The following is a 27,321-nucleotide window of genomic DNA, read 5'->3' as shown; positions in this document are numbered from 1 at the left end:
GTTTTTTTTAAAGGATGAGCTTTTTCTATCTGTAATGGTAGAATATGGTTTTACAGTGACGTACATGTAAAGTCAGTTTTCAAAAGAAAAATCAAATATAGCACCTCGCCCAACACCATACCCATCATATGCATTCAATATACATTTGTCACATGAATACATGAATAAACTTTTTCTAAGTAAGCTAGCTACAGTATCTAAAATTTTAAATTTCAGGATTTCATTCTTACACAATGGACATCGAATGAGTTGCCTTTTATGGCCTGTGCAAGTTTATGATAGCATTAAAACTATTTATTCATACCTGATATATACATTGAAGCTTTATTTTTAAAAACCCCACATTTTTCACAAAATGATTGTGAACCCTTTAGATCCTTGAGTTATGGGATTATGTCATGATTCCAGGTGAGTTTATGGAACTTCAACTGTAATGAGTGGTGATTTTGAGGTTTTAATGATGAAATTTATTCATTCCTTCAACATATACTCATTGAACACTTTCTCTGGGCCAGAAACTATTCTAGGTGCAAGGAATATAGAGAGGAGGGGCATGTCCTTAATATCACAGAGCTTTTAGTGGAAGGAGATTAAAAATAAATAAATAAGCAATTACATAATATGCCAGGTGGTAAGTGCTATGACGAAGAATAAAACAGAGCAATAGACTGACGATAGTGGGTGGGGGGGGGGGGTGGTGATATTATTTTATATAGTATGGTCAGGGAAGACCTTAAGCAGAAACAGCTTAAAGATGTGAAGTAGTGAGCCCTGCAGATATTTGGGGGAAGGGTCTTCTAGGCAGAGAGGATATCAAAAATGAAAAGGCTGGATAAGAACATGTTTGGCATCCTCAAGGGACAGCAGGGAAACCTTGTTGGTTTCCTTGGTTTACCTGGAGCAGTCACTTAGGGAATTCACAATAAAATGCTTTGCCTTTCATTTTCAATTGTTTGCCCATAAAGCTGTATTACCATCTACTGTATGTGGGCTGACCTATGAATCAGTGCTGGGTTTATATAAAGGTGAATGTCCTCAATCAAATGTACTTAAGTTAGAAAACAATCATGCCTGTAATCCCAGCACTTTGGGAGGCTGAGGCAGGCAGATCACTTGAGGTCAGGAGTTCGGAGAGCAGCCTGGCCAACATGGCGAAACGCTGTCTCTATTAAAAATACAAGAATTAGCCAGGCATGGTGGTGCATGCTTGTAGTCCCAGCTATTTGGGAGGCTGAGGCAGGAGAATTGCTTGAACCTGGGAGGCAGAGGTTACAGTGAGCCAAGATCACGTCAGAAAACAAAGCGTGATTCTGTCTGGGTAGTGATGAAATACTAGTCAGCTGGAAGTAGTTCTGCTCCTTGGAACTTACATCTCTTCTGTGGTCTGAATCTTCTTTAAATATTGCTTTCTTTTCTTCCTCCTTGTTTCATGTTCCATTCTCAAGTATAAGATCCTTGAGGCTAGAACTTTGTTTTGTTCATCTGGGTATACTCTATAACACAGAATGACTCTCTGCATTAGTAAGGGTTTATCAAATACTTATGGAGAGGAATTGATGAGAAATTTCCAAAGATTTAAGTAACTCAGGTGTAAAGAATGAGGGTAAAGCTCGTTTACCTTGATTTCTGCAGATAGGCAGCTGTTTTTCAAACAGGACACAGAATTGCCATATGCTAAAGCAGTTTATGCATGCAGACCCTGAGATGAGGACTTGAGTTCAGAATAGTTTATCTGAGAGACAACCTCAAGAAGCACAAGTGAGAGAATGGAGAAAATGACACAGGAGAGGGAAGAAAGCCCATTAAGAGGTGAGTTAATGAGCAGGTTACCATGGTGGGCAGCTGAGGCTTGGCTCTGCTGGCATTATATAGACTGCACATTAGGATTGTCCACCAAGCAGTGGAGAAAGTGGGGTCTTTATCCACCATTTCCCTAGGGATATTAAATCTTCAGTACTTTAGGGCTGCTAAGATTAGCCTGAGCAAGCTCCAGAGACACCAAAGAAAGCTCTTGAGCAGAGAAGCAGAGAGGCAGAGCCAGGTGGAAGTGGGAAACTGTCAGTGTATGTGGAGACTGTCGATACAGCTATAGCTGAACTCAGAAGTGGACATGGGACCCCTGTTTAACACAGCACAGAGGTATCATAAATAATTTTTAACAGATAATAATTGGTTTGATGGCAGTTATTTTAATTTAGGGATTTTAATGTATTGTGACAACTGCCTGCAGTTCCGTTCACTCACAAGCCAACTATTGGCCACCCTCAGTTATCTGAGGTGCAGAGTACCATGTATGCTCATGTGTAAGATACCCTCTGTTATAGGGTGGCCCTCAGTTTTCCAACAAGAGCGTTTATAAAAAGGCTTTATGTCAACTTGAATATGCATATTCTAGGAATATAGGCAAAGAGTGAAATATCTACTTATGTTTAATTTATTAGTTTACTTTCATATAATTAAAGTCACATTATATAAAATTATTAATTTAGAAATATGACATCCTTCCATTCTCACATTTTATGAAATCATTTATTCAAATACTTCACATACTTTTTTGAATTTAGAGTCTTTGTCATGATTAGGCCACTTTTGTCATGTTCATTTCTATCTAACTTTTTTGAGATATAGTACTTCTTGAGTTTCTGTATGATGCTACCACCACAAACTTTATTCCAAACCCTGTGTGCTCATTCGCTTAATGTAAGAACGTTTGTTTTATCCTTTCTTCCTAAAGGAGTATATTTATGATCTCTGCAACCCAGCACTTCTGTATGTCTTGTGTAAAGACATCCAAGACAAGCAATTGTAAAGCTCCTCCCCAGGAATATTTACTTAAATTGGTGTTAAAATCATGGCCTCCTTTACTCTATATTCATTCAGTCATTTATCTTATTTCAATTGCATAGCCTTCAGAAGTATCCCTATCTTGTGTTGATTGAGTTTGTTTCCGGCTATCTTCTCCAAATAGTTCTTAAGTAACCTCTGAAACACACAACTCCTTTTCATGAAATCTGCAGTCTTACCAGGTAATATGTTTTTGACATGGTTTCTCTCTTTAAAATCAGTTGCCATCACATCCAGCATTAGTGAATTACATGGCTTTCAATTTCTGTTATCTTGGAGGTAACAGGGTTTTTGGCATTCAGAAGAAGGTAATTAAGAGAATACCCCACAATATGGGAGACTTTGTAAGCATTTATACATAAGGCAACTTTCTCTTTTCTGAAATACACATTTTGGAGGACAGAATATCATCTTTTTGTGTATGTAAAGTGATCACAGGAGGTTGTCAAGGTATGGTGGCAAAACCAATCCCTACACACTAAGTTTCCTTTTCAGCCTCCTCTTCTGTTCCATGTGGATTAATTAGCATACAATTCGTGTGAAAAATACAGCAAATACAGCAATGATTTATTTCCTAATGGAATTAATTGGCCACCATTCCAAATAATGTAATCGTTATGTTTCTGACTATTGATAAATTTTGTATCTCGAGATCAATTCTGTATTTATTAACAGGCACACTTTATTTTAAAGAAGGATAATTGCCAAAGTATGTATAAATTCCTTTTTCTTGTAAATTGTAGCATATTTTAAAAGCAGAGGACGAGCTTAGAGTCATTTAAGGAAATTCCACTTAACAAGAATAATTACCCCTTACATTGGCTATTCAGTGAATTTGGACTTTTATACTGGACTTTACTAAAGTGGGTTGCATTCTGTTACAGTGGCTTTTACACATTTTTGGCCATGATTCCTGGTGAGAACACAATTTAGATGATAGGCTAGCAACATAGATGAGTGTGTGTAAACACATACACACACACACATATATCACTGAAACAAGTTTCACTCAACAATACTTGTCCTTTATTATGTGTAATCCACCCTGATGCTTTCTATCCTATTCTCTTCTGTTCTGTATGTTTGCCAGCCCACTGAAGTAATCTCTGCATTGGTGAACCCTAATATGCAGTTTAGAAAACACTGCTCTATTGTATTACATTTATCAGAAGAGTGTTTATTTTCTTATAGTATGAAATAATTTCATGTCAAAAGTTTTTTTTTTGTTTTTTTGAATTGTTAGCATATTTGGATATTTGGTGGTATGGACAAATGATGCAGTAATCACAGAGAGAAACTTTATTTTTGAGTAGACATTTTGTTTCCAAAAGAAGAAATTGCATTAGTGTGGAAAAGGGAAAGTGGAGTAAGAAGAATAGATTTGTTCTTAGATCTGTGGCTTTCTTGGGTTGTGGGGACCATGTCAAGTCACTGGGCCACAACCTCCTTGCTGAGCTTGTTCCTCACGATTCTTTCCTGTCCTTCACTCTTCCTGCCCCTCTTCCTAGCTGCTGTCTCTTAGCCTCTAGAGTTCTGGACGTTTAGTTAAATTACTTAATTCTAAATTTTAACCTAAATGGAATTTATTTCTTCCCAGATGTGAAAATAGTTTCTACGCCCACTTCCCTTCCAAATAACTTGAAAATATAAGAATCATTTTTCCCTGAGCTAGTACCTGGAAGAGTTCTGTCCTAAAGGAGCTAGAATTTGTTCTACAGATGAAATGTTTCCATAGTATTAGGTCATATGAAAGCCTAACCCAATCTTATGTTCAGGTATGATTGTGTTCTTTATGGCAGGCTAGCTATCAAAGTACACATAAATTCCTTTTTTAAAAGCTCAGCAGATTCCCCATCCAGTGACTAAAAACAAGTTACAAAGTGTCAGGCATTGTGCTAAGTACTGTACACAGCTAACTCATTTACTTCTCATAATGACCTAATTTACTCTTCATAACCACATCAGGAGAGAACTTATATTGCAGATAGGACTTTGAGGTTCCCAGAGGTTCCTCAGTGGCTACAAAACAGGACAAAGGGGATTTGCCTCAGGTCTAGGCATAGGAATGGGCCCAGACAGTTGCTGGTCCTGTAGTCTATTCTGTCCTCTGGGCCCAGCAGTAGCTTCCCATCCCCACTGCCCCATCTTGACTCTCTTGTTTATGATGCCTTCATCCTACTTGGGATGTCTGTGTGTGTGTGTGTGTGTGTGTGTGTGTGTGTGTGTGTGTGTGTGTTACTGTTTGTCTTAGTCCATTCAGTGTTGCTATAACAGAGTACCTGAGGCTGGGTAACTTACAAAGAAAAGAAGTTTATTTGGCTCACAATTCTGGTGGCTGGAGAGTTTAAGACCAGGCAGCTGCATCTGGTAAGGGCCTCATGCTGCTTCCACTCATAGTGGAAAGTGGAAAGACAGCGAGTGTGTGCGAAGAGATAACATGGTGAAAGAGGAAACAAGAGAGAAAAACCAAGGAAGCCAGATTCTTTTTAACAATCCGCTGTCTAGGAGACTATTCCATCCTTGCAAGAGTGAGAACTCACTCATCACTGCAGGAGGACATTCATCTGTTCATAAGAGATTCACCCTCCATGACCCATGCACCTCCCAATACTGCCACATTGGGGATTAAATGTCAACATGAATTTTGGTGGGGATGAACCACATTCAAACCATAGCACTGTTGCACCGACATCTCTCCATTCTTGGCCCTGTGGGGTGGCAAGGACTCAGAATGAGTTGGGATATAGTGCTGCCATAATTAGCCATCAACAGTGAACAAGTCTCCAGGTTGGTCTGAGCCTCAGCTTCTCCAGCTACAAAAGGGGAAATGATGAAACCTGCCCTTCCCATCTCTTCCTGCACAGGGCCACTGGGGTCAAATAAAATATGAAAGGCTACAGAAAAGTAAGGTAGATGTCTCACTTCCTTCATCATGACATTGAATGAAAGTGACTCCCTACCTAGTTCTAATCGCTAGTGTCTCTTTCCTCTAAACCAGAAGTTGACAAACTTTCTCTGTTTAGGGCTAGTAGTAAATAGGTTTTGTGGGCCATATGGTCTCTGCCACAACTCCTCCACTCTGCCCTTGTAGTGCAAAAGCAACTGTACACAATATGTAAACCTATTCGTGTGACTGTATTTCAATCAAAGTTTGTTTATGGATGCTAAAATTCAAATTTCATATCATTTTTGCTTCACAAAATGTTGATTTCTCATTTAACTTTTTGCAACCATCTAAAAACATAAAAAACATTCTCAGCTCCAAGGCAGTACACAAACAGGCAGTGGGATGGATTCGTCCCACGGACCTCAGTTTACTGACCCCTGATCTAAACTCTCACAGTGCTTTGTACCACTCTGGATTCCAGCAGCTCATGCTCATCTTTTCCATCTCTCTTGTCCTTTCAAAATATGCACCCACCCACACACTCATTTTTTCATCTCCCTTAACACTGAGAAAGATAATAGCATATGTATAGTATGCCCCCCACATGTATATTCTATATGCCCAAGAAATATTTATTGAATAAATCAGGATTAAACATCTGTTGCTTTTGTATGTTTCTTGTTTTTTCATCTTTAAAGGAAATTCCACCTATTCTCTAGTAAAGCTTTGGGAATGATTGAGTTAAGATTTTGTGATTAAATATAAGGCTTTGAGATTCTTGCCTTAAAGTATTTCCCCCCTCTGCTATTAACCATAAAAGGAAAAGAATGTCAGGGAGGACAGAGAGGAAAAGCAAACAGACAAACAAAACCAACATTTCAGCATGAAAAGCGCTTGTTAGATGATAACTAAAGTGGCCAGATGTTTAGCTTTGCTCCCTTGGGTATCCTGCCACTATAGGGAACTCTGAACCGGCTGAAGTGTTTCATGCCTCAGCTGCCAGCAGCCCTTGGTGATATGCTTTCCCCAAAATTTAACATGGGGGCCAGAACTCCATGCATTTGACTATAAATAAAGACAACCTCATAGAATGTACTTTATCTTTGTATTTCCCCACCATGTATTGAGGAATCATGCCCATCTCTCTAAGAGAAAAGCCTTGAACATACCTCCTGTTTTTCTTCTTAATAAGTGTAGACTTGGAAGTGGAATTATTATAACATATGTAAATTGACATCTTCTCAAAATGGACAAAAACTGTATGCTGGAATTATGGCAGGGGTGTGTGTGTTATTCCACATAGTCTATGATCAATATGTTACTCTATAATAAGGATTGTGTGTAAGTGTGTGCACATGGGTATGTAGTTAAGGGGTGGGAAGAAATAAATATATTAGAAGCTTGGAACCAAAATCGCTAACAGTATCTACTCCTTATTAAAATTTGTTAAGAACAGGAACAATTAAGTCAGCTTTCTGTTAAGTGCTTAAGTATTTTAGCCTGCCAAAATATATTAATTTTCCATAACCTGAAAGAGAGATCCATGACACATGTAAAATAAACTATAAAGTATACTTTGACTTGACATAAATTGTTACTGCTATGGTAGATGATGTCTAGTCCTAAAGACAGAATTTTAAGCCAGTGTTAAAAGTGCATATTATTATACATTTAAGTCATGTGAGGTATTTGAAACCTGCTTGGGGAAGAGTGGAGGATGAGAGGCTCAGGATTTTGTTTGCTATTATGTCTAAGCTGCTCCCTGTGAAACACAACATAGTACTTACTGGCAGTGCAAAGACTGTTTTCAAAATTACTTTTAGTGGATGGATGCAGAGGCGATGGGGTGATGCGGAGAGGGCAGGCTTAGAGAGGACTGCATGGTGATGTGATGGGTAGGCAATTATCCACCCGTCTGCAGCTTCTTATGTGGAATGTGGCTCCCCTTGATGAAGTAGAGAGAATGTGCATATGAAAGTGGATGATTCAGGTGTCATTTATTATGATATCTGTACAGTGAATCTTTTACTCTTTCTGAGTTTAACTTTTCCCTCTCCTATCACATCTCCTGCTTCTCCCACTTGGGGAATTACAGTGTTTACATCTTGTTGTTTATGTTGATCACTCCCTTCCCTGCTGGAGGTTTTTAGCACAGTCTGCTTATCGTTGATTGTCTTTTCATATGTAGGACTGTGACACTGAAGCTGGCCAGAAGGTCTGTATAAGTTGGTGTGCTTTGCAGATGTCTTAGGTCAGAATCCTCAGAAGCAGACACCAAGAAGAGGGTTTGTGTGTATATGTGCTGCTCTATTAAGGAGATGCTCCTAGGAAAAACTGGGAAGCGAAGGGGAAGAAGTCAAGTAAGGGTATTCTCTCATTCAAACAAAATACTGCAAAGAGTGGCTTCAGCCTGATCCTGTGTGGGGTGGGGGAGCTCTGAAGTGTAAGTCAGCCTCAGAGTTGTCCCTGCCTGAATCTATGGGGTTGGTGTTTCATACTCCATACCTGTCAGTCTTCAGTTAAGAGAGGGGGTCTGTTGGGTGGGGACATAAATTCTCAGGTATTTCTGGCTCTTGACATGAAAGGGTGAAGCAAGTGCAGCCCTCCCAAAAAGAGCCATAGGTGCTGGCTGTTGGGCGGGAAAGCACATTGAAAGTAGGGACTTGAGGACAGGTGCAGTGGCTCACGCCTATAATCCTAGCATTTTAGGAGGCCAAGGCAGGTGGATCACCTGAGGTCAGGAGTTTGAGACCAACTTGGCCAACATGGTGAAACCCCGCCTTAACTTAAAAAAAAAAAAAAAATTAGCTGGGCCTGGTGGTGCACGCCTGTAATCCCAGCTACTCAGGAGGCTGAGGTAGGAGAATTGCTTGAACCCAGGAGGTGGAGGTTGCAGTGAGCCAAGGTCGTGGCAGCCTGGGTGACAAAGCAAGTCTCTGTCTCAAAAAGGAAAGAAAGAAAGAAAGAAAGAAAGAGGGAAAGAGAAAAAGAGAGACAGAAAGAGAGAAACACAGAGAGAAAGAAAGAAAGAAAGAAAGAAAGAGAAAGGAAAAAAAAAGAGAAAGAAAAGAAAGAAGGAAAGAAAGAAAGAAAGAAAGAGAAAGGACTTCAGTAGGACAACATTGTCCATCAGCAGGCCTCTCTACAGGGTAACCAAGGGAGCTATTAGGTTGTTCCACTGGGAATCTCCACATTCCAGTCTTTTTCCTGAGAAGTAGCTGCTGGCTCCTAGTGATACGCGTGTGTGGTGTGGAGCAGAGGGCTGGGGATCCAGCTGTTCTGGATCAGTGAACCTCCTGTTTCCAGAGCCTTCTCCACCCCATCCTTTGGTAAGCCTGCATCCCTGGGGTTCTACAGTTCAGTCATCTCAAAGAAAAATGTGTTGGAATCTTTTGTTTGTGAATATTCTCTCTTCCATTCTCTGTGGATTTATACCTGATGTATACTTTTATACTCTTTAAGAGGAAAAGATTAAAAATATATAATTGATGGTATTAAGGTGGTAAATTTGTCACCTTAAACCAGGAGTCACCCAAAATAAAAGCTAGAGTAGAATCTAAAGTAAAGCTAAAGTAGTAAAATGTTTAAATATATATGTATACACACATATGCATATATATGTAAGTATATTCCTATAACTTCATAAAAAATAGGCTTAATAGTTGGTAATTAGCCAATCTAAGTATTATCTAGCAAAGTGCTATGTTAGTCAGAATGAATAGTTACAGTCTGTTGTAATCATTAGTTGGATAGTGTCAGCCAGTGGCTAATGTTGATCTCATTGGGCTAAGCAGGGGGACTTCTGTCTTTCACAATGTTTTTGGATATTAACACTAGACACAGGTCAATAAACTGCTGATGTCAGTGTGAACCATGGTTCCCATGTCATCACATCAGAGTTAATCTTTGGAACTGAATAGTAAACAGAAACCTGAGTAATAACTGGCAGGCTCAGAAAACACTATTTGTTGTTCAAGGAATCTCAAGCAAAATCCACTGCCTTCTATATATAACAGTTTATTGAATGGGCTGGACTGAATGGGATGCAAATAGCCATCATCTCTTGTTCTTCTCTTACAGCTTCTTTCTACCCACTTAACAGACTTGTCTTCTGTTCCCCATGGGAATAAAATTTTAGGCAGGTCTCTTAGATCTCCCGGTTATTTTTAAGTGGTGAAAAGTTTGACTACTAGTCACATAATACATCCAATGTGATAATAAATAACTCAAATTCTCATCTAGTATTTGATGTTTTTAAATTGCGATGTAACTTGAATAGTGAAGAAACAGAAATATCAAGTGTAGAGCTTGCTAAATTTTCACATATCTGAAAAACTACATAACTAGCACTTGAATCAAGACATAGAACATTTTCTGGCCCCTGGGAGGCTCCCTCATGTGCCTTCTCAGTCAGTCAATATCAACCACTTTCAGAAAGGTAACCACTATTCTGACCTCTGTCACCATAGAGCAGTTTTGCCTGTTCTTAACTTCATCTGCGTGGAATCATATAGTATGTAGCCTTTTGCATCTGACTTCTTGTTTAATATTGTAGAGATTAATTCATGATTCATTCCTTTTTTGCTGTTTAATCCATTGTGTGAATATACTGAGTTTATCAATTCTTTTGTTGAAGGACATTAGGGTTATTTTACTGTGAATATTATTATATGTTTATTTTGGTTTACATATACACTGATTTCTGTAGGGTATATACTCAGGAATGGAATTGTGGGGTCATAGAACAGGTATACATTTAGCTTTAGAGATATTGCCAGTTTTCCAAAGTGGGGACTACTTTGTCCAATTTATACTCCCAACAGCAGTTTATGAGAATCGTAGTTGGTTCCACGTTGGTGATAGCACCTGGTTTCCTGCCATTTGTTTAGCTTGAGGCATTCTGCTAAGTGTGTAGTAGTGTTAAAGTTGTGTTATTTTTATTAATTTTGTTAAAATTGACACATAAAAATTGTACATGTATGGGATACAGTGTGAGGCTTTAATACATGTGCACATTGTATAATCATCAAATCAGAGTAGTTAGCATGTCAGTCACTGAAACTTTTATGATTTCTTTGTGGCGATAACCTTCAAGATCCTCTTTTCTACTTATCTTAAAATATATAATACCTTGCTATTAGCTGTAATCACCCTGCTAATGTAACAGAACTTATTCCTCCTATCTAACTGTAATTTTGTTCTAGCTTAGTTCTTTTTCTCAAGATCGCTTTGGTTACTTGGAGTCTTTTGTGGTTCCATATGAATTTTAGGATTGTTTTTCTGTTTCTGTGAAGAATGCCATGGGTGTTTCTATAGGGATTGTGTTGGATCTGTAGATACAGTCATTTTAATGATATTAATTCTTCCAATTTATGAACATGAGATATCTTTTCATTCATTTGTGTCTTCTATTTCTTTCATCAGTGTTTTATAGTTTTCATTGTAGAGATCTTTTACATCCTTGCTAAAATTTAGACCTAGGTAATTTATTATTTTGTAGCTATTGTAAATGGATTTGCTTTCTTGACTTTTTTTCGAATAGTTTGTTATTGGTATATAGAAATGCTACTAATTTTCCATGTTGATTTTGTATACAACTTTCCTGAATTTACTTACTCATTCTAATAGTTTTTGGGGGGATCTTTGAGAATATACATATATATATACACATATATATGTGTATATATGTGTATATATATTCATATCTGCCAGTAGGGGCAATATGACTTCTTCCTTCCCAATGTAGATGCCCTTTATTTCTTGGACTAATTGCTCTGGCTAGGACTTCCAGCATGATGTTGAATAAGAGTGGTGAAAATGGACATTCTTATATTTTTCCAGATCTTAGAGGAGAAGCTTTAAACATTTTCCCATTCAGCATGATGTTAGCTGTGGGTTTGTCATACGTGGCCTTTGTCATGTTGTGTTGAAATATATTCCTTCTGTACCTAATTTGTTGAGCATTTTTATCATCAAGGATGTTACATTTTATCAAATACTTCTTCTGTATCTATTAAAATGATCATACGGTTTTTACCCTTGATTCTGTTAATGTGACGTATCATGTTAATTGATTTGCCTATATTGAACCATCCTTTCACCCCTGGGATGAATCCCACTTGATCATGGTGAATGAACTTTTTAATGCGTTTTTGGATTTGGTTTACTAGTGTTCAGTTGAAGATTATTGCATCTATATTCATTAGGAATATTGGCCTGTAGTTTTCTTTTTGGTCGTTGTATCCTCATGTGGTTTTAGTATTAAGGTAATACTGGCCTTGTAGAATGATTTTGGAAGTATTCCCTTCTCTTCAATGTTTTGGAATAGTTTTTGAAGAATTGGTATTAGTTCTTCTTTAAATGTTTTGTAGAATTTAGTGGTGGAGCCATCAGTTCCTGGGCTTTTCCTTGATGGGGGACATTTTATTACTGCTTCAATCTCATTACTTATTATTGGTCCATTCAGGTTTTCTATTATTTTCTTTTCTTTCTTTGCTTTCTTTTGAGACAGGGTCTTGCTCTGTCACCAAGGCTGGAGTGCTCCTAACTGGAGTATTCCTGGAGTGATCCTAGCTCCCTGAAACTTTGAACTCCTGGTCTCAAGCGATCCTCCCACCTCAGCCTCCCAAAGTGACGGGATTACAGGAATGAGCCACCACACCTGATCTTCTCTCTCTTTTTCTTAGTAAGTCTAGCTAAGGATATGTTTATTTCTGCTCGGATATTTGTTATTTCTTTTCTTCTACTAATTTTGGGTTTAGTTCCTATTTTTCTAGTTCCTTGAGGTGGCTTGCTTATTTGAGATCTTTCTAATTTTTTGATATAGGCATTTATTACTATAAACTTCCCTCTTTTTTTTTTTTTTTTTTTTTTTGAGATGGAGTTTCGCTCTCGTTGCTGAGGCTGGAGTGCAATGGCGTGATCTCGGCTCACCGCAACTGCCTCCCAGATTCCAGCATTTCTCCTGCCTCAGCTTCCCATGTAGCCAGGATTACAGGCATGCAGGCATGCGCCCGGCTACACGGGAGATGCCCGGCTTTTACTAAAGACAGGGTTTCTCCATGTTGATCAGGCTGGTCTCAAACTCCTGATCTCAGGTGATCCACCTGCCTCGGCCTCCCAAAGTGCTGGGATTACAGGTGTGAGCCACCACGCCTGGTCTAAACTTCCCTCTTAGAACTGCTTTTGCTGTATCCCATAGGTTTTGGTATGTTCTATTTCCATTTTCATTTGTCTCAAGGAATTTTTAAGTTTCTATTTACGTTTCTTCATTGACTCATTTATTATTCAGTAGCATGTTGTTTAATTTCCATGATTTTGCATATTTTCCAAGGTTCCTTCTGTTATTGATTTCTAGTTTTATTCCATTGTGATCAGAAAAGATTATTGATATGACTGATTTTTTAAATTTAAGGTTTGTTTTGTGACTTAACATGTGGTCTATCCTGGAAAATACTTCATGTGGTGTTGAGGAAAATGTGTATTCTGTAGCTGTTGGGTGGAACGTTCTGTAAATGTTTGTTAGGTCCATTTGGCCTAGAGTGCAGCTTAACTCTGATGTTTCTCTGTTGATTTACTGTCTGGATGATCTGTTCACTGCTGAAAGTGGGGGTGTTGAACTCTTCTGCTATTATCGTATTGTAGTCAACCTCTCCCTTTAGGTCTATGAATATTTGCTTTATATATTTGGGTGCCCTGGTGTTGAGTGCATATATATTTAGAATTGTTATATCCTCTTGCTGTATTGGCCACTTTATCATTATATAATGGCCTTTTTTTGTCTTTAAACCGTTCTTAATTTTAAAATAATCTACTTTCTCTAACATAGGTATAACTACTCCTGCTCTTTTTTAGTTTCCATTTGCATGGAATATATTTTTCCATTCCTTCACTTTCAGTCTGTGCATGTCTTTATAGGTGAAGTGAGTTTCTTGTAGCCAACACAGAGTCTTGTTTTTTTGTTTGTTTGTTTGCTTGTTTTTGTTTTCCTGAGATGGAGTCTCACTCTGTCACCCAGGCTGGAGTGCAGCGGTGCAATCTCAGCTCACTGCAACCTTCATCTCCCGGGTTCTAGCAATTCTCCTCCCTCAGCCTCCCAAGTAGCTAGGACTACAGGCGCACATACCACCACACCCAGCTAATTTTTTGTATTTTTAGTAGAGACAGGGTTTCACTGTGTTAGCCAGAATGGTCTCCATCTCCTGACCTTATGATCCACCCGCCTTGGCCTCCCAAAGTGCTGGGATTACAGGCATGAGCCACTGCGCCCAGCCAGGGTCTTGTTTTTGAAATCTATTCAGCCACTCTATGTCTTTTAATTGGAAAATTTAATCAATTTATATTCAAGGTTATTATTGACAGATAAGGATTTACTACTGCCCTTTGGTTACTTATTTTCTGGTTGTTTTGCAGATCATTTCTTCTTTTATTTCTTTTTTACTGTCTTTGTGGCTAAGTGACAGTTGTCTCATTTTAAACTTCACTTCCTCCAGCTTAGACAGGCTGCTTCTGTGCAGCCATATTGTGACCAGAGGAAACACACACACACTTATTCGGTTGGCAGTAGACATGCCTTTTGCTCCCAACATATCCCCCTCCCTGTACCCCTATTTTGCCCTGCTCACTCTGACTAGCCCTTAGATTTCTCCCAGCGAGAGTCAGATATCAACACCTGGGTTCCATATAAACCAGAGGGCCTGTGTCTAGTTCCTGAAGTTTCTCTTGGAGCTTTCTTTACCTGGTATATTAGTCTGCTGAGGCTGCCATAACAAATACCATAGACTGGGTGGCTTAAACAACAGACGTTTATTTTCTCCCAGTTCTGGTGGCTAGAAGTCCAAGATCAAGGTGTTAGCAGGTCTGGTTTCTCCTGAAGCCTTTCTCTTTGGCTGGCAGGTGGCTGCCCTCTTGCTGTGTCCTCACGTGGCCTTTTCTCTGTGTGTGCATCCCTGGTGTCTCTTCTTCTAAAAAGAACACCAGTCATGTTGGATTAGGGCCCCATCCATATGAGTTCATGTAACCTTAACTACTTCTTTGTAGGCCCTGTCTTCAAATGCAGTCACATTGGGGGTTTGGGCTTCAACATGTGACTTTTGTGGGAGACTTAATATTTGGTTTGGTGTGTATGTGGGTGGAGCACTCTGCCAACTCTTCAACAACACACAAAGTAATCAATTGGCAGTCAATTTTGTTAAAGTACAGTCAGAGACCAGGCGTGGTGGCTCACGCCGGTAATCCCAGCGCTTTGGGAGGCCCAGGCAGGTGGATCACCTGAGGTCAGGAGTTTGAGACCAGCCTGGCCAACATGGCGAAACCCTGTCTCTACTAAAAATACAAAAATTAGCTGGGCATAGTGGTGGGTGCCTGGAATCCCAGCTACTTGGGAGGCTAAGGCAGGAGAATCGCTTGAACCTGGGAGGCGGAGGTTGCAGTGACCCAAGATCACACCATTACACTCTAGCCTGGGCAACAAGAGTGAAACTCTGTCTCAAGAAAAAAAAAATACAGTCAGTCATTATTGAAATTACTGGTCGGGAAGATTGTTTTATAATCGAAGTAAAACACATACAGTAAAGTGTATAAACTACACAAATCTTTAAGTGTACAGCGTGATGAATTTTACATATGTATAAACCTGTGTAACCACCACCCAGATCAAGATCTTGAACATTGCCAGCACTCACTGAGATCCTCTCACGCTCCCTCCCATTCTGTGCCTGTGCTCCCCAGAGGTAACCACCATTGCTGCTTCTGTAATTATTGATCATTTTTGATGATTCTTAAACTTCATATAAAGAGAACCATATATACATTTTTTTGGTCCAGATTCTTCGACTTTACAAAATATCTGTAAGATACATACATGTTATTACACGTATCAGTAGTTTGTTCATTCTCATTGCTATATGGTATTCAGTTGTATAAACATACAACAATTTGTTTATCCATTCTCCTATTGATAGAAATCTGGGTTATTTTCAGTTTTTGGCTATTATAAACAAAACTACTATGAACAATGTTATATATGTCTTTCTGTCTTTGTATTTCTTCAGTATATATTTAGGAGTGAAACTATTTGGTCATAGGGATGGGCATGTGTTTAGTTGGAGACATTTTAGTCAACTGTTTTTATAATAAGTACCTTTCTGTTTGGTGTAATCTGAGCATATATTCTTCACAATTCAAGGATAGATGTATGTATACATGCTCTGTTTTAATGCAGTGATTTATTTTTGTTAATTTCCTTCTGATTTTGTTGTCCAGCTCAGTTAACTGAATGTGATTTTGTTACTTTATCTATCAAAGGGAAATAAGGCATATGCTTCTGAATTCACTGGATACTGAACAGGTATACTGAATTCAGGTTATTCATGCATATTTGAGGAAGGTTTTTGTCACACTCTGTTAAGAAGCGAACAACCATTCACTAACAGATATTTTGTTTGTTTTATCTGAGTTCAACAAGGTTAAGCATTCAGACTATTTTCATTAAAAATAGTTTCGTGTATAACAAAACAAGACAGTACACATTTTAATTTTAACATCTTCATTTTAAACATTGAGTTCCATTCTAACCAAAACATAACACTTTTAGCCAGAATGCTGTTAAACATCTTTAAAACACCAAGTAACAATAACATGGCAAATGTTTGTGTATTGCTTACTATAAGCAGCATAAGACACTGCTCAAAGCACTTAACCTACATTAACTCATTTAATCCTCACAACAACACTATAAGGCATGCTGTTGTTATCCTCATTTTGCAGATGAGGACACTGAAGCAGAGAGGTTAAGTGACTTGCCCAAGATAGCACAGCCAGTAGGTGACAGAGCCAGAATTTGAATGCAGCTAGCCAGAGTCCAGAGTGTGTGCACATAAACCAGTATACCACACTGCCTGTAACTCTGTCTCTCATCTTCCTGTTTATTCCTGGGGGAGGAGGCAGTGGGAGAGAGCATTCCTGCTTTCTCATTTCTTAGACATTTTCTCAGTTTGGATTAAAGCTGTAGCAGTTAAAATCTTTATTATTACTTTAATATATTCCATTAATCAGATGTTTAAAGGATGCCAACCGGCTGTCACTATCTTTAAAAACCACATTAACAGAATACTTTCCCCACCCTACCCCCACTTTTAAGCCCAGACATCATCCTGGGGAGATTTGTTAAGGGGAGAGACGAGTTATTCCTCCAGACCCTCTGAGGCCCTGAAAAACTGACTCTTGTTTGGCAAGAGGATGATCCTGTCCGAGTTGGGCCTTACTCACTGTGATGTGAGTGCTGTGCTTTCTACATGTGTTTGCACTGTATCAACTGTGTGTCAGCTTCATGCAAGGCCCCGGGGGTGGATGGTAGCAGAGCACATGGAGCCCTTCTCTTCAGGGGGCTTTAGAGTTAAGCGCAGGAGACAGGCACTTGCACAAAACCACACATGTGTCATCACCCACCGATAAGTGCCACGGAGAAGTGAGGGTACTAGCATGTGGCAGGAAGACCTGGTCCTGTGGGGCCAGTGGGAAAGTGACTCCAGGGGGTTAGTGACTCTGGGCAGAAGGGAGAGGGTGTGTCTGAAGCAGACAGTGTGGGTTAGCTGGCTGGAGACTGAGCCAGGGTCTGGTCAGGCAGGAGCTCCAGGCTGCCTTAGGGATTTGTTCTTTATTCTGAGAATAATGGGATGCCATTTTTGCATTTCAAATAAAGGAAAGACATGATCAGATTTGTGCTTTTCTAGGATCTTTGATTGGAAAAGGGGCAAAAGAGAAGACACACTTACATGCATTTTACAAGATGGAAAGTGATAGCCACTAAGAAGCTATTATAGAGCTTCAAGAGGGAGGTGATGGTTTGGAATGTTGCTGGCAGAAGGCTGGAGAGAAATGGACAGACTGGAAAGATATTCAGCAGGTAAAGTCATCAGGACTTGGGGATAGGTTGGATATGGAAGGTGAGGAAATAGCAAGAATCAAGGATGACTCCCAGGTTCTGTTTTGTGCTTCTGGAGGGATGGAGTTCCAGTTACTGAAATAAGGAGTGGAAGATGAACAATGACTCGTTTGAGAGCGTGAAAGGGAAACAGATAAGACATTGACTTTAAGGTGTCTGTGAGACCTGCAGGGAGGAATGGAAGGTGGGCCCTTAGATGTAGGATCTCAAATTCAAAGGGGAGTTCTGGATGAGAGATTATGCTAACCAAGCATAGATTTGGAAATGAGGTTCACTAATCCATATGGATGCTTAAAAAAGGTGGCATGGATGAGGGATAGAGCAGGGAACCAGGAGTTAGAGTGCTTGGATTTGCCCTTGTTCAAAGGTTCAGACCATCCCTGAACTGCATCTGGGACTCACCTTCGAGGGCTAAACTATAGAGCTCTATAATAGCTGGGTGGTCTGTGCTCTTAAATTGGAAACCTTTAAAAATAATGATTTTTTCCCACTGGTGAAATGAACAACTAGGTTGAAAAGAGAATTGGCTTTAGATATGGCTTACCAAAGTATAAGTATTTTATCAATTTTCGTCTTTAATATATAACTGAGTAGTGTGTGTAAAATGTTCATAAATGTAAACTTGGCTAATAGTAAGGTTTATGGGATCAACTCCTGATTCAATGGGAAAGTTACTTCTGTGCCCAGTGCTTTCCGTGTATCAGGGTGGCTTATTCAAGTGCACCTTGTCACTTTATTGCGAAGTTAAACCCATTATGTATTCTGACCTGGTCTCTAGGAGAGAGTTTTATTCCTAACCCCTTTCTCATCCCTGTTTAGTTTTCCCCCAAGGACACTGCTCTTGGTGAGAAATGTTGTAGCCAAGAGTCTAGTAGCTGGTGACTGTGAGAACCTAGCGTAGAGGACTCTTAACCACGCTCTTCACTTCCTGACAGGTAACCAGCCCTTCATCTGTCCAATGCTATAAGCAAAGATATCGAGGTACCTTCCAGTTCTGATCCAGAGAGTGCAGTGGTGGGGGCGGCTGCAGCATGGCCCAACCTAGGCAGCAACAGCCAAAACTTGCCAGTCATGCAGTCCTGCCTTTAAGGCCTGTCTTTATCAACCCGATGTCCCTAACCCCCACAGACCACCCACCAAAACCCCAGTCAACAGTCTGCCTATTTTATTAAAAAGGACTTATCACAGTTTCACTGTTCATTAAGCACCTTTTGTTTGATTTCCTAGAAAACAGTGCTGTTGAAAACATTTTAGCTGAAGACTTTTAAATACTCAATAGTATTATTCTGTCTTTTTGTGCTCATGTCTTTATATTTCTATAGCATGCATTCTGGTGCACTAAGGAAGCAACTTTTAAGAGTTATGTGTTTGATGAGGTTTGCTTTCTGTTTAATGGCATGCATATCCTAAGCTGTTGTTTTGTGACCTTGAATAATAACTTAATAAGTTAGAGGAAAATATAGTCAGGAAACTTGACTTTGGTTGTTGTCTACCCTGAAAGCTGTCAGATAGCAATTATGTGTAAGATTTGGAAGTCGGCTTGCTACTTTACTGTGGCTTTTAAAGTACTTGCTGTATCCAGCTACTTTGCAAAATGCTGATAAACTCTTAGGAAGATGGGTGTGTTTTTATGGCTTGAATTTAAGAGTAATGACTTCTGAGACTTAGATACTTTATGTGAAGGAGGTAAGGAATAATAAAATAGCAGAGGTAGAACTGCAGATTTGAGATTCCATGATTTGCTTTCTTTTCATATATTTTGTGAAGGAAAAGGTTAACATCAATGAATAAGCTTTCCAGGCTTGAACAGTGTCTGCTTTCTGAACAACAACAACAAAAAGCTATAATCCCATTAAAATGTCTTGCCACTAATGAAACCTCAGGGTCCAGTCTGGGATATTTTATTAGATAATCGAGGTTTTATATTGCTGTTATTAAGGCACTGAATCCTGGTAGGGAGTTCCTGAATATTAAGCAATGATGCACTTCCCAACAAGGCAGTGAAAAGGGAAAATGCAGGCAGTATTGGCAGCATACTGGGGGTTGAGCGTTTTCTCCCCAGGGTTATAGGCAATTGAAAATCCATTCAGCAGCCTGTGTTCCCCTGTGTCCCAGGACTTATTCATGGAGGGCACTGAGAGGCCTAAGAAAATAGTGTTAATCACAGTTCCTTTGGTGCCTGGGTGTGTCTATATTACCTTCTTCAATTCCCCTCCCATTTTAGGAACCAAATGAGAAATAAAATGCAAGAGGCAAATGGAGCTCTGTTATTAATAAAGCCAGTTGGAAACTGTGGCTTAGATGTGTGGCCACTAAAGACTGCCTCGAATTAGTGTCACTCATGCTCTCAGCCCTGGCGCAGGGGGACAGTTCTTGCCTGGTAACTTACCTGCAGGAGAGCAGACCAGAATGCCCCCTTCTGTGGACAGAGAGAGGTGAAAAAGAGCAAGGGAGGCTTGAAGCCAGGCTTGTCTAGGACTTCCTCCTAAGCTCTCCAGAAGGGGTGGATGTTGAGGAGTAGGGTGGGAGTGGGGTGGGAGCAGAGAAACCTGGAGTGTTACTCTCTGCAAATCCCTTCTGAGAACATCAGACCAAGGCAAGGAAGTTGCTCCTAAAATGCTCCAACAGAGATGAAAAGTAATGATCAGCACAATTACAGAAGAAAACAGACCTGTTTGCTATATGTTTTAAAAATATTTTATCATACAAGAATGACACATGCATGGCAGAAAATTTCTGAACTGTATATGAGCAGAATGGAGGAAATCAGTAATTCCTCATTACCCACTACCCCAAGATAATGGCTGTTAACATTTGGGCATATTCTTTTCTTGTGGGTGCAACAAATACAGCATATTTACTATTTTGTATCCTGCCTCTATAAAAAAACTTGATATTATAAATGAGTTTTAATAAATCTAGAAAATGACTCCTGGGTGCTTATCAAAATAAAACTTTTCCTATTTTCATTTTGCTTATATGTCACAGGACTTACTTTCAACTGGTGGTAAGATTGGTGAGTATGTCTATCCATGTGATATTTAAAGTAAAACAAAACATTTATGGTTTTAAGGTGTATCAGTCAGAGTTCTTAGACACTAGCAACAGAAAATGACTCTGGCTAAGCAGAGATGTGATTGGGCAGCTGGAGAATTGGGAGAACTGGAGAGTCTGAATGAAGGCTGAGCTTCCTGGAGCAGCACCCAACACCAAACCCCAGAACTGGTCTGACGAGAAAATGCCACCTCTAGGGAGCTCTTGATGCCATGTGACCTGTCTGCCAGGACCTTAATCGCAGCTGCTGGCCCTGCCATCCTCAAAGCTACCTCTGTGTCGAGTGTGCAGCTACAAGGCCACCCTTCTCCTGCCGCTGCTGAAGAGAGCACAAGCTCCCCCCTCCCTTTCATAATGTAAGCTCCCAGTCCGCCTCCGTGCAGGCTGCCTGGTTGGCAGAGCTCACTTCTCCCTCAGCCTTTTCTGTAGCTGCAAGGGAAACTGGGCAAGCAAGTCTCTAGCTTTTTTTCTCTCACTTCGGGTAGACGATCTTGCCTCGCCCAACCTGAACTCACAAAGTGGTGAACTTGCCCAACACATAACTCAGTTCAGGCAGTGAGTGGCCAAATGAAAGAAAAATGTTTTGCTTGTGTCATGTTGTTATGAGCTCTTGCCTTAACTGATGTTTTCAAATAACTAAACAGCTTCCTGTTCAATCATGTTAGAGAAATTGACCTCAATTCTGTTGGCCTCTGTGGCTTGGACAAAGTTACAGCCTTTCTTACTTACCTATCCCATGGGCCAGTAAGGTTCAAGTAAGATGAAAATGCTTTGGAGGTAATAAAAAACATACAAGTTATAATTATTCAACCCTCGACTAATTTCTCAGTATCTCCTTTCCCTTCCAACATCGATCTTAAACTGTCATCTTGAGGATTATCGTGGATATCCTAATAAACTATCCAGTGACTTCTGGCTTGACACCTTGGCAGCATCTGACACCTCTCCCACCCCCAGACCCCCACTCCCATCCCCACACATACTTCTACTCACTTTCCAAATGCTATAGATTCTTCCCACCATGTTTTTTTCTGCAGCAGTCTCTGTTTCCAGAGCCCTATCTAGGCCATAATCATCTTCTACCCTGAATAATCACAGGTCACTATCATTCTACCCATTGCTACCAGACATCTTCTTGAAGCACATCTTTTATTACCTACTCCTGCTGAGAAACCATCAGTGGCTCCCCACTACTCACAGAATAAAGTCTGCTTCCAAGGGGTGTCACCATTAGGACCCTGGCTTTCCATCCAGCATGAGTTCACAGTTTTCCACAGACATCCCCAACTCCCTCTACTCAAACCAGTTATTTGTGGGTGAATTCAAAGAAGCTTAATCTCTTGGGGTCCCGTCTGAGACATGGCCAAGTTGGAAAGAGAAGAACAGGTTTGCTGGGCCTCTGTAGGGCTTCTTACAAATGGGACTCTGTAATGAGAGCATTTAGGTTTTTTGAATGGGGAAAGCCATTCATGGAGCTGCCAGAATGTGAATGGGCTAAAGAGGAATTTAATTAAATCGCTTATTGAGAACTAACAGAAGAATTTTGGGGGATGAGAAAAATAGTGTCAACATTGAAAGAGTACAAAATACTGGCATGAACATGGTAGGAAATGCCCCTCCATGGGACATTATCAGTGGAGATATATGGACTGTGGTGGTGGTCATTCAATTAGTAGGCATGTAAAACAGGCATGTAAAATTAATACTTTATCAAACAAACATTTAGGGAACATCTATTCTGTACCTGATACTAAGAGTTCTGGTGATACAGTAGAGAAGATAGCAGTTCTTATTCTCATGAATTTTACATTCTAGTGGGAAAGACAGATAGCAAGCAGATTAATAAGTAAATATACATGATCATGTCATGTTTTTACAATGTTCTGAGGAAAAATAAAGCAGAGTAATGGCAAAGAGTGTGACATAGGGTTGTAGTGGTCAAGGAAGGCCTGGCCATTTGAACCAAGGCCTGATGAAGTGAGGGAGCAAGCCCTGCATATATTTGTGGGAAGAGCACTTCTAGGCAAAAGGAACAGCAAACACAAAAACAGACCTTGAGGCAAGAGCATGCTTGGAGTCCTTGGATAATAGCAAGAAGCTGAGAGACAGTGGGTACTACAATGGTATTAAGGATGGCAGTCAGGGATCAGCTCAGGTAGGGTCTTGTAGGCCAGGAGACTGATCATTTCTTCTCTGCTCCATATTCCTTTCCCATAGAGTTGTCTCCTAAGCTAGTCCTGCACTGGGCTTTGGGATATCAGCTCTGAAGCCATAGCCAATGGACCTCAAGACGAATCCATCGGATTCTTTATCCTGAGAATTTGGATGTGAAGCTTTATAAAGTGATAGAGTCCAGGCAGGGCTGGGCTGCATGGGCCGTGTTTGGCTCATGTGCATAGAGAAGCATCCTGAAACAAGAAGGAGGGAGAGGAATGAGGCAGACATAGAGGAAAAGAAACATAAATGAGAGCCCATGGGTCCATGAGGAGGAGAGATGTGCCAGTCTTGGTCCCAAAGCTTCCTGAGGCCCAGCTACACTTCATGCTCTTGAATTCTATATATTATCCATGTCCTTGTTAGCAAATTCACATATACTTAAGCCTAAGTGACTCCTATTTCTTTCAACCAAATTGTCACTGACTCTGACCCCATTGTATGCCAGGAGAGAGGTGTGGAAAAGAGGTTATTGACCTTGAGGACAGCAAAGTTACTGAGACTCGGCAGGTGAAGAAAGTCTTCATGGGGAGCTTGTGTAGACATATATTTGTTTTGTCTACACAAACAATTTTGGGTTGTAGGGGGTAAACACTTATGAGTAGGATTGCTGGATCAAATGTAAGTGCAGAGTATTTGTTTAATTTGATTTAAAAACTGCCTATATTAGTAGTCAGAGTTCTCCAGAGAAACAGAACCAACAGGCTGTGTGTGGAGGGGGGAGGAGGGGTGTGTGTGTGTGTGTGTGTGTGTGTGTGTTTGTGGCGGGGGTGTGTGTGTATACACATATATGTATATATAGAGATCAACTGGTTGATTTAGCTGAAGGAATTGGTTCGTGTGATTGTGGAGGTTTGGTAAGTCCAAAATCCACAGAGCAAGCTGGAAGGCTGGAGACCCAGGGAAGAGTTGCAGTTCAAATTCAAAGGCAGTCTGCTGGGAGAATTCCTTCTTGTTCAGGCCGTAGTCAGTCTGTTCTCGTAATGCCTTCAACTGATTGTATGAAGCCCACTTACATTATAGTGGGCAATCTGCTTTACTCAAAGTCTACCATTTAAATGTTAATCTCCTCAAAAAAAACCTTCATCTGCAAATGAAGAAACCAACTTTATTTCTCTCTATCTCTTTCTATCTCTTTCTCTCTCTTTCACAAAAACATATAGAATAATATTTGACCAAATATCTGGGCACTGTGGCTCTGCCAATTTAATTCATAAAATTAACCATTAGATTGCCAAACTGTTTTCCAAAGTGATTCTTCCATTTTGATTTCCTACCAGCAACTTATGAGATTTCCAGTTGTTCTGCAGCCTTGTCAACACTTGGAATTTTCAGGCTTTTTAGTTTTAGCTATTCTAGTTAAGTGGTAGAGATAATGCATTGCATTTCCCTGATGACTAATGATGTTGAGTGTCTTTTTATGGGCTTATTGTCCAATCATATCTTTTCTGTACTAAAGCATCTGTTTAAATCTTTTGGTTATATTTTCAGTGGCTTGTTTGTCATCTTATTGAGTTGTGAGGGTTGTTTATGTATTCCAGGTATAAGTCTTTTATCACATAGGTGTTTTGCAAATATTATCTCTAGTCAATGACTCATCTTATTTTCCTAACACTGTCTTTCAAAGGATGGAAGCTTTTAATTTTGATGATGTGCAAATTATTAACTTCTGCTTTTATAGTTTGTACATTTTTTGTGTCCTGTTTAAGAAATCTTCATGCCTGGGCAACATGGTGAAACCCCGTCTCTACTAAAATACAAAAAATTAGCCAGGTGTGGTGGCGTGTGCCTGTAGTCCCAACTACTTGGGAGGCTGAAGCAGGAGAATCGGTTAAATCTGGGAGGCGGAAGTTGCAGTGAGCCGAGATCACGCCACGGCACTCCAGCCTGGATGACAGAGCGAGAGACTCCGTTAAAAAAATAAATAAATAAAAAATAAAAGGAAATCTTCACCTAGCCCAAAGTTACAAAGATTTTTCTGCTATGTTTTCTTCTGGAAGTTTTATAGCTTTAGCTCTTAAATTTAAGTCTCTGGCCCATTTTAAGTTAATTTTTGTGAATAGTGAGAGGGAACGATTGATTTTTTTCACATATGAATATTCAGTTCTAATACCCCTTTTTTGAAAAGATTATCATTTCCATATTGAATTATCTTAACAGTTTTGTTGAAAATCATCTTACCATATATGGTGGGTCTGTTTCTGGACTTCATTTTGTTTCTTTGATTTATATGTCTATCCTGTGTTAATATCACACTGTCTTGATTACTGTAGCTTTATACTAAGTTTTGTAATCAGGTAGTATGAGTCCTCCAACTTTGCATTTTCTTGTAGATTTTAGAATCAGATTTTAGCATTTCCATATAACTTTTATAATCTACTTGTCAGTTTCTACAGAGAAGTCTGCTGGGATTTTGATTTTGATTGGTATTATGTTGAATCTATGGATCATTTGGGGCATAATTGATGCCTTAATAATACTGAATTTTCCAACCCATGAACATGGTATATCTTTCCATTTCTTTAGATCTTCCTCAATTTCTCTCAGCAATGTTTTTTTTCTTAAGTATGTCACGTTTTTAGTATTTTCTTTTTAATTTCAACTTCCAGCTGTTCATTGCTAGTATATTAAAATGTCATTGCATTTCATATATTGACCTTGTATCTTGTGACCTTGTTAAACTCAGTTATTAGTTTTATCACTTTGGTATATTTCTTGGTATTTTCTACATAGATGATTATGTCATCTGCAAATGAAGAAACCAACTTTATTTCTCTCTCTCTTTCTCTTTCTTTCTTTCTCTCTCTCTCTCTTTCTCTTTCTCCCTCTCCTTTCCCCTCTCCCCTCTCCCCTCTCCCCTCTCCCCTCTCCCCTCTCCCCTCTCCTCTTTCCTTATTACATGGGCTAGGACCACCAGTATTGAATTGAAATAATTGAAATGGTGAGAGAAGTGGTCTTTCACCATTAAGTGCAGTGTTAGCTACAGGTTTTTTGCAGATGCTCTTCATCAACTTTCCTTCTATTTCTAGTTTGTTGAGAGTTTTTATTATGAATGGGAGTTGAGTTTTGTGAAATGCTTTTTCTGAACGTATTGAGATGGTGAGTGTATATGTTTATTTTTACTAGCTATATAGCCTTGGAAAGGTCAGTTTCTGTCTTCTGAGAAATACGGATACTAATACCTTTTCCTGTGGCTGTTATGTAATATATATAACATTCAGCATAGGCTCTGGTGGTTGGTTGACTCTGTAATATTATTATATGGATAATTATTAATATTACAGAGTCAAAATGTTGACTCTGTAATATTATTATATACATTAATTTTTTTATTTCCAAATGTGAACATATTATTAACCAAGCTTTTGCAAATTATATGACTCCCAGCAATTCTAAACTTCTCGCAAAGAATACGTGTGCCCTAGATGAGCATTCGTGTCCTAAGCTTTCCAGATTTGCTTTATTTCCCAGGAGTGAGGGCTCACACTATTTTATAGTTTCGTAATCATAAGACACTGTATTCTAAAACTGTCATTGTTTCCTAGTAAGTTTTAAAGCAACATTTTTTGTTTAAATATGCACATATAATGTGTGAGCGTGTGTGTAAGTAATGGCTTTAGGAGCTGTACATATGCAAAATAGATGGGCATTACACCTGGATAACGCTTATTTTATTAATCTTTTCTGTTATCTGTCTTTTCCCTTAGTAATTTATTTGTTGAGGAAAAAATGGTCGATTTTTCCTGTAGGATGTTCTGTAGTCTGGGTTTTGCTGATTGTCCCCTGTGCTGTCATTTCATATGCTCTCTGTTCTCTGTGTTTTATATAAATTAGTAGACAGATGTAGAAGCTTCAATGGACTCCATTTAGATGATTTTTGGCAATATTATTTCATAAGTGCTTTTTCTAAGTGTATTAATTTATTGGGATTTAAAAATGATGACATTCAGATTTTACTATTCCCTCATTTATTAGCTGGACTTCTATAAGGAGAAACACTTGTCAACTCTCTGGTTACTTGACATATAATTTATACTAGCAAGGCAGAGTAAATGTTTGATTCTTTCTTTTTATTTACCAGTTTTCAAAATAAGGAGTTGGTTTGCTCACACCCTCCAGGGGGTAACCAGTGAGAAAGGCAAGTTTTATTGTTACTATTGACTTTAGTACTGTGAATTTAAGCACATTTGATATATTTTAATCCATTTCATTTTGGACAGTAGGAGCCTATTAAAGGTGGCCCTGATTCCTTTTGACATACTCCTTGTGCTCTTTGATAGCTCCTTTGCTCCTGGTGTGATGAGATGTTCCAGGTTCATCCTTTATATTTTCTACTTTTGACCTGGAATCAGCTACTTCCCCTGAGAGGTTCTCTTAG

General features: G+C 39.4%; 1 protein-coding gene across 4 annotated transcripts in view; it reads left to right on the top strand.

The window, feature by feature from the left end:
- Positions 1 to 27,321, top strand: part of APBA1 (amyloid beta precursor protein binding family A member 1) — a 239,100-nt gene that overhangs the window by 5,883 nt on the left and 205,896 nt on the right. Inside the window, exon 1 of one of the 4 annotated variants that reach the window (XM_055350760.2) lies at positions 11,727 to 12,416. The exons of 2 other annotated variants lie outside the window; for them this stretch is intronic. The gene's annotated coding sequence lies outside the window, so the exon portion shown is untranslated. Of the gene's footprint in view, positions 1 to 11,726; positions 12,417 to 27,321 lie in introns of those variants that run through there. One more of the 4 variants, XM_055350759.2, reaches the window with a different exon arrangement.

The sequence above is a fragment of the Gorilla gorilla genome, chromosome 13, assembly GCF_029281585.2.
Source record: "Gorilla gorilla gorilla isolate KB3781 chromosome 13, NHGRI_mGorGor1-v2.1_pri, whole genome shotgun sequence".
Classification (NCBI taxonomy): Eukaryota; Metazoa; Chordata; class Mammalia; order Primates; family Hominidae; genus Gorilla; species Gorilla gorilla.
The sequence above is the reverse complement of the archived record's forward strand: the minus strand, read 5'-3'. Positions and strand labels throughout refer to the sequence as shown.